Below are 6,575 nucleotides of genomic sequence, written 5' to 3' on the forward strand. Positions count from 1 at the left end.
CCCAGCTCCCCCACTATGCTAAATATACCCTAGAAATCCCCCAGGGGGTGACCCCAAACCCACTATTTGCACCCCTCTTCCTCCTCCCAAGCCCCTCCTCCCTCTCTATCCAGTGACCTACTAAAAATAACCCCCCCTCTCACACCAGTGCAAATCACTAGCTTTCATTGTCCCCCCTGCTTGTTGCAGGCGGCGGCGCGTTGCACGCCGGGAGTTGTAGTTCCTGCATCCCATTCGCTCCCTTTCTAGACGACGCGCCAGGGAACTACAAGTCCCATGAGCCTCCGCGGGAGGATGGGTCTTCTCCCTGCCCGGGGAGTGTTTGCCATTTAAATAAACAGCGAGGAAAATGGCGGAGTGTTCTGTGGGGGAATAAAGAAGCTACAAAAAGGAGAGAGCGAGGGGCAGCTGAGTGTGTGAGTACAACCTTCTTACCCCTCCTTGGGGCTCTTACTCCCCACATGCAGTGAATACCCGCAGTGGCCCCACATGGGCCCTTAATGCAGTTTAAGGGTGCATGCAAACTTTATGGGGGTATTTATTTGTGGGGCTTAGAGCTGTCACCTTCCTCAGCTGAAAAATACCCTCCCTGCTTTGCACTGGGGGTAACTAGCATCCTGGCGTCTATATCCCCATGATCTGGAATAGAATTGCCAACACCTGACTGCAAGCAGGGAGGGTGCTGGCTGTTCATTCAGTACATTTAATATTTCTGTGTGTTATTTTTCTTCGTTTTGTGAAGTTGCTCTGTAGCAGGCAACTTGCATCACTGTGATTGTCACTGGGTTCCATGGATTGTTACAAAGTTACTCTATTCACAGTATTATTATTATTTTTGTTAAACATTTTTTTAAATTTATTTTATTTTTATTTTTTTATTCTTAAAATTCCAATATTTCCTTATTTATGGTCTAACCCATTTACTGTAGCTTAGTACATGACCCGATGGGCAATAATGATGCGTTTCCCTTATTTTGCCCTTATTCTGGTGCTTCACGATTCATTTATGACCTCATATAAATTGTATTTGTTTTTATTTTTTAATGATTTCTGCGTGTTGTGTTTATATGTTCAATGCGTCGCCTGCCTTTTGCTTAGTTTAATACTGAATGATCTAACAAGTCTGGATATAATGTGATCGGATAGCCTTTCTGTATCGATTTAAAGGTACAATATATACTTTTTTTTGGTCCATTACATTGTTTTTTTTTGTGTGTTTATTATTTTTTTTTTTAATTTTTTTAACTGTATAATTTTCGTATAAATGATCCGATCTAATTAAGTCGGTCTGTCTTGCTGGAGTAGATATTGTGTGAACACCCCTTGTACTCTGGGTAACTTATCCCCTGCGCTGGGGTAATTGTTCTTATTAACCCCTTCTGGGCTTTAATCATACTTTGCTTCTCGCTGTTTTTGTAAGAGACAATGAGTGCAGACAATAGGATGGGCTGTTATTATTATTTTTCTCTAATTTTTTTTCCCCCCCATATAAAAAAAAAAATAAATAATAATAAAATAAAATTCTGGTGATGTCTGCTGTGGAATACCGTTTTTTTAAGTTTAAATGTGGCTTTTTTGTGTAGTTTTTACCAAATATAAAATAAATAAATAAAGGGATTAACCTGACTCATTCAGCGCTGGAAGCATCTGTAAGGCATTGTTTGAGAACTAGTAGGGGGTTTACTGGGGAGGAGGGGGGGCTGTTTCGCTGCAGTGCATTGACATCGGTGGCAAATCCTAAACCAATAGCAGATCATGATCCGGCTTGCTTTTGTCAATTAGCAGGGTGCTGGGAGGGTTTAACCCCTGCTTAGCTGGATGGCCCCGTAGCATAAAAAAACAAAAATAAACAGCCTCTTCTGCGTAGACTGTTGGGCGGAGAGGTTAAAATGACCCCCTCTTTAATTTTTAATTTTTATTTTTTTTCCACCCCTTTTCGCTTGCTTTCTTTATCGTTTCTTTCTGGCCCGCACACCCCTTTCCGACAAGGCGCCGAACTTTCTCTAAAACGCGTGTCCTTTGAGACATTATGGTGTACATTTTTTAAAGCCCCCCCCATTGGTGTGATCAACTTGGAAATCTTTAAAGAATTAATATATATATATATATTTAATTTTTTTTTTCTCTGAAAAATGAAAACCTGCCCTTTTGTTGCTCCCGCCGATGAGGGTCTCGGATCTGAGCGTTCTTTCGTTCGCGAGAGTGCTTCGGCAACAAGGGATCTGAGCATTGTCTTTATTTGGCTTTCTTATTAAGCGAACAATGCCCTTTTGCAATGTTGTTAGTGGAGAGAGGGGGGGGGGAGAGAGAGAGAGAGAGGACACCGAGACTTGTTTGTGTAAGATGAAACCCCCTCTTTTTTTTAAATGGCCCTGGACCCTCCAGTCTCCGAGCCGTGGAGGTTGTCTCAGGTCCTGTATTTAAATGAATGGTAATCCAGGTTGTTACGGCCCCCGGATGATCGGGAAGCGAGGATATCATTTTATCGCGTCTGATGGCGTACGAGCGCCTTACGGTCTTTTGTTACTGATAGCATCTTGAGGAATGTCAGCGAGACTACAGTCTCGGCAGCAAATATGGAATGACTAGAGAGCCCCCCCATTTATCGTGTTTAATAATAAAAAATTTAATTTTTAATATGCAATGATTACTCAAGGATTCTAAAAATGCTGTTCGCTCCTCCAAATCTTAACATTTCCAGACCCATCAGTGTAACGATCGTTTCAGAATTATTATTTCTGTTTTTATTTGTTTTCCTCCGTACCGCGCTTTAGAGACATGAAACGTCTGGAATGCACCGACGGGGTTAATTTTACTAGGAAGTGGCAAGTTCTTTCCTGTTCTCATTGAGCGTTCCGTGCTACAAAAATCAGAACCTTTTCGGCGGTAACAACTTCCCTAGATGGGTAACATTTATACAAATATTTAAGAATTAATAGCATTTTTTTTATTATTTTATCGCTTTACAAATCGCCAGTTTGAATAAAATGAGCTTCTGATCTTTAAGTTTTTTTTTTTTTTAAGTTATTTTAGAAATTACTGGGTAGGGTGTTGCATGTAACAATTGGAAGTTTTACTTTACTGAGAGTGGTAGATAAGTGGAACAGCCTGCCAGCAGAAGAGGTAGGGGCTAATACAGTGAGGGGATTTGAACGGCAGGTTCTGTTCGCTAAAGCTGAGAGTTGCAACACTTCTACTTTACAGTTTAACCGAACATTATGAAGGACGGACCCCCTTCCTCCTCTATTAATATGAATATACTAATAGAAATACGCCAGACTCTGTATAATCTATAAATCGAGTCGAAACCTTTACGCTTTCAAACACAGGTTCGCGATTAAGCCCTTCCGAGGCTCTTTTGGGTACGGTGGGGGGCACTTAATACCACTTAACCTTGACCTGTTAATGCCCCGCTTGAGAAATCCCTCCATAGATACCGGGGGCGCTCCTCACGTTGTAAGGTTGTATTTGGAGGCGTTTGGATAAGCTACTTATCTGGCGTCTATAAGAGCCGTCCGCTCCTGAATTCTCCTTTTTTTCCTCCTTTTTCAGTTAATCTAATGGCTGCTTCCGAGCCAGGACCCTCCGCCGGTTCTTCCGAGCGTCTGGAGGGGCGATGATCCTTTTGAAAGTGGCGGTTTTGTTGTTTTTTTTCAACCATGGCTTACAATTTGGGTACAATGTATCATTTATATGATTTGCCCCCCCGACAAAGTCTTCCATCATCCTGTATCGTTTAAATACCGGCTCATATGGGGAAGGAGAGGTGGAACTTGTGAAACGTTGTGCGTGAACGTGCCGGCGACTGTTACGCCTTCCAGAAACGCTTGCATCGGAATTCCGAAACGCCTGTGAGGCTCCAACTTGTTCGGGCTTCTGTCCCAACAATATGTGCTGGAAACTCCACGCGAGGCTCCCAATACATAATATTTCATTTTACGTTATCGTGAAACTCATAACGTAGACTGTAACGGTCACTATAATACGTAAGCAGTGTGTGTATATATATATATATATATATATATATATATATTATACAGACAAGCTATAGGTATAGGGCCTGTTTTGAAGGGGCGGGGCAGATTGGGAAAGGGGCGGGGCTGTCCACCACCTGGACTAACAGCCTTTTATTCATCATTTATTGACTGTCTGCTCATTTCTCCTGTTTTGCTGCTTTTTTTATGGGGTTATTGTTTAGAAAAGTGCTACAAATGACATCGTCGTGCCCATGCGCAGTCATGCTTCCTCCAGTGTTTGCGTTGGTGAACGTGAAAGTACAACAACTCTTATAAACTCCTACTTTCTAGTTATTAAGCCCTAAAATCCTAGCTTCTCAAATATCTTTCTGGCTTGGAGCACCAAACTTCAGCATGAGATCTACGCTGCGCCATATGCAAATTACCTGCTGCCGGAAATTTGCATGTAGGGCCCCACGGCTATATTAACATTTTTACTCTCTTTCCTTACCAAAAAATCCCTGTATTTTGGAACTCTTTTTCCTTTTAGCGTGTAGATTTGCTTCCCCACCTCAGCCGTAGCAAGTCGCTAAATTCCAGCGTGCTGACAGTATGCCAGCTGGGTGTTTGCCTCTTTTGGGTCTGTTTATTCACGTTCGGTAACCAGCGGTGTATTTATTTAATTTTTTTTTTATATGTTTGTTTAACTCTCAGTGCGCCGCTGAAAAAAACTAAAAGCAGAACTCTGACAAACACAAGATGCATTTGCCCCGACCGCCGCGTGGGCTGCCTGGTTTGGATGCTTTGTAGAGGGTTCCCTGGGCTTCGTGGTGCCGTCCCTCTCCGGTTGGCGTCTTTAAGAACGTTGCGTGCCGTTAGCCGATGGATTCCATAAGCTTGCCGCTAACCCATTGGGAGAGAGGAATTCCCAATTTAAAATTGCCGTTATTTTCTCCATGTCCGCCTCGGTGATGTAGTCCTGCAGCACGTCGCGCCTGGTTGTTGTATATGGCCGCTATTGATACGTTTATCTCGCGGGAAGTGTACATCATTCTAACCTCTGTGTCCAAGGCACATGACTTGTGTACACCGGTACATTGGGGTAAATAAATTCTTAATCCCGAGGAAACTTCCATTAAGTTCATACAGTCACTTGAGTTGTTCCCCTTTGCTCGTAATGGGGACATATGATGCGCTGGTTCACTACTAAGCCCCCTCCCCTCCCGAGTCGTTCCTATTAAATGAGTCGTGAGTCTTGAGTTGTTGGTCGAGTTACCGAAACGGATGAACAGGACGGGCCGGGCAGGAGCTCGACTGCTCACTCAAGTTGAAGGCGAGTCTTCAAGTGTTCATGTTGAGTTGGAAAGTTCAATGGAGTCTTGGGCCGGCTTTTGTGGCTTGTGAGGGTTCGTGTTGTTCGGTTTGGTTGGAACCCTCCATGCTTTGACTTCCTAGTCGAGTGAAGTTGAATGTCTGTAGAGTTGCAGAAGGTTTTACAGCAGTCTCTACTCTTTGGAGTGCCGCGGGGCTCTTGTTCTGGGAAGATAATATGGTCTCCTTGAATTGCAAAGCGTTCTAGAGGGTGGAAGCCAACGACGGACGAGAGACAAAGCCCATGTATGTTACGACCACATATACAGTTTTTGTAGTAATGTTAAACTTTTTTGTAAAAGAGTAGTGCAGAAATGCCCCGGAGTGGTAGAAAATTGTCCCCCTGCAGCTGGAGACCTAAGGCTGACCAGGACCCTGCGTTATGCAACTTGAGTTTAAAAAGCAAAGCCGTCCTCACCTCTTGTGGATCTGCGGCTGCCAAGAACATATCACAACAGGAAGCTGCGCTCGCCCTTCCAAGAGCAACATTCTCCTCACCCGTCCCTGCAAACGGCTAGCGGCCCGTTACTAGCGCCGGACGGCCCCATCACACAAAGAATTCTCACTTCTGGTAATCCGATTGCACACGAGGCTACTTTCTTATTAAGAACCCAAATGTAAATATATATATATATGTTAAGCGTGTCATAGTTCACGTCGTTGGGCTTTATTCGCTTAACTGTGCTTTATTCAGAGCAAACGCTGGTGTTTATTTTTTTCCCTATATGAAGTCTTTGTAAAGCCCCACCGATAAGCACACTTTAGACCAAAGATTTGCCCCTCTTCGTATCTCCCTGCCTGGTGAATAAACGTTTCTGCTGAAACGCCAAACAATGTATCGCCTCCGGCGACGTTCCGCTTACTTTCTTCTACATTCTACCCCAGCGAAACAATTCAGTTTTAGTTTTAATTTTTTTTTTTTTTTTTGGGGGGGGGATAAATGCTGCTCTCTTTTTAATGTTGCATATAGTGAAATGTGTTTTAATGTATATATTTCGCCCTGCATCACATGGACCAATCTGTAGCACATGGAGAACCAGAGAGGGGAACCGTCGGCGATGCCCACAGAGGCTGCTGAAATACTTGGCTATCTGCCCGTTTAGGGGGTATTGGCTTCAGGTTTTGGTTCTACACTATGGGCAGCTTTAGACCGATGATACCGATAGAGTTTATTCTTTGCTAAAGTGCGAGGGTCCCACCGTAAAGGCTAAATATTTAGGCACCGTGTGTCCTCAGCTGGTTGTGTTC

General features: G+C 43.6%; 1 protein-coding gene across 2 annotated transcripts in view; it reads left to right on the plus strand.

Moving 5' to 3' along the window:
• The first annotated feature begins 283 nt into the window (after positions 1 to 283).
• Positions 284 to 6,575, plus strand: part of NCOA3 (nuclear receptor coactivator 3) — a 38,003-nt gene continuing 31,711 nt past the window's right edge. Inside the window, exon 1 of one of the 2 annotated variants that reach the window (XM_053453295.1) lies at positions 284 to 416. The gene's annotated coding sequence lies outside the window, so the exon portion shown is untranslated. The remainder of the gene's footprint in view (positions 417 to 6,575) is intronic. The other variant, XM_053453293.1, reaches the window with a different exon arrangement.

The sequence above is a fragment of the Spea bombifrons genome, chromosome 13 (genome assembly GCF_027358695.1).
Source record: "Spea bombifrons isolate aSpeBom1 chromosome 13, aSpeBom1.2.pri, whole genome shotgun sequence".
Taxonomy (NCBI): domain Eukaryota; kingdom Metazoa; phylum Chordata; class Amphibia; order Anura; family Pelobatidae; genus Spea; species Spea bombifrons.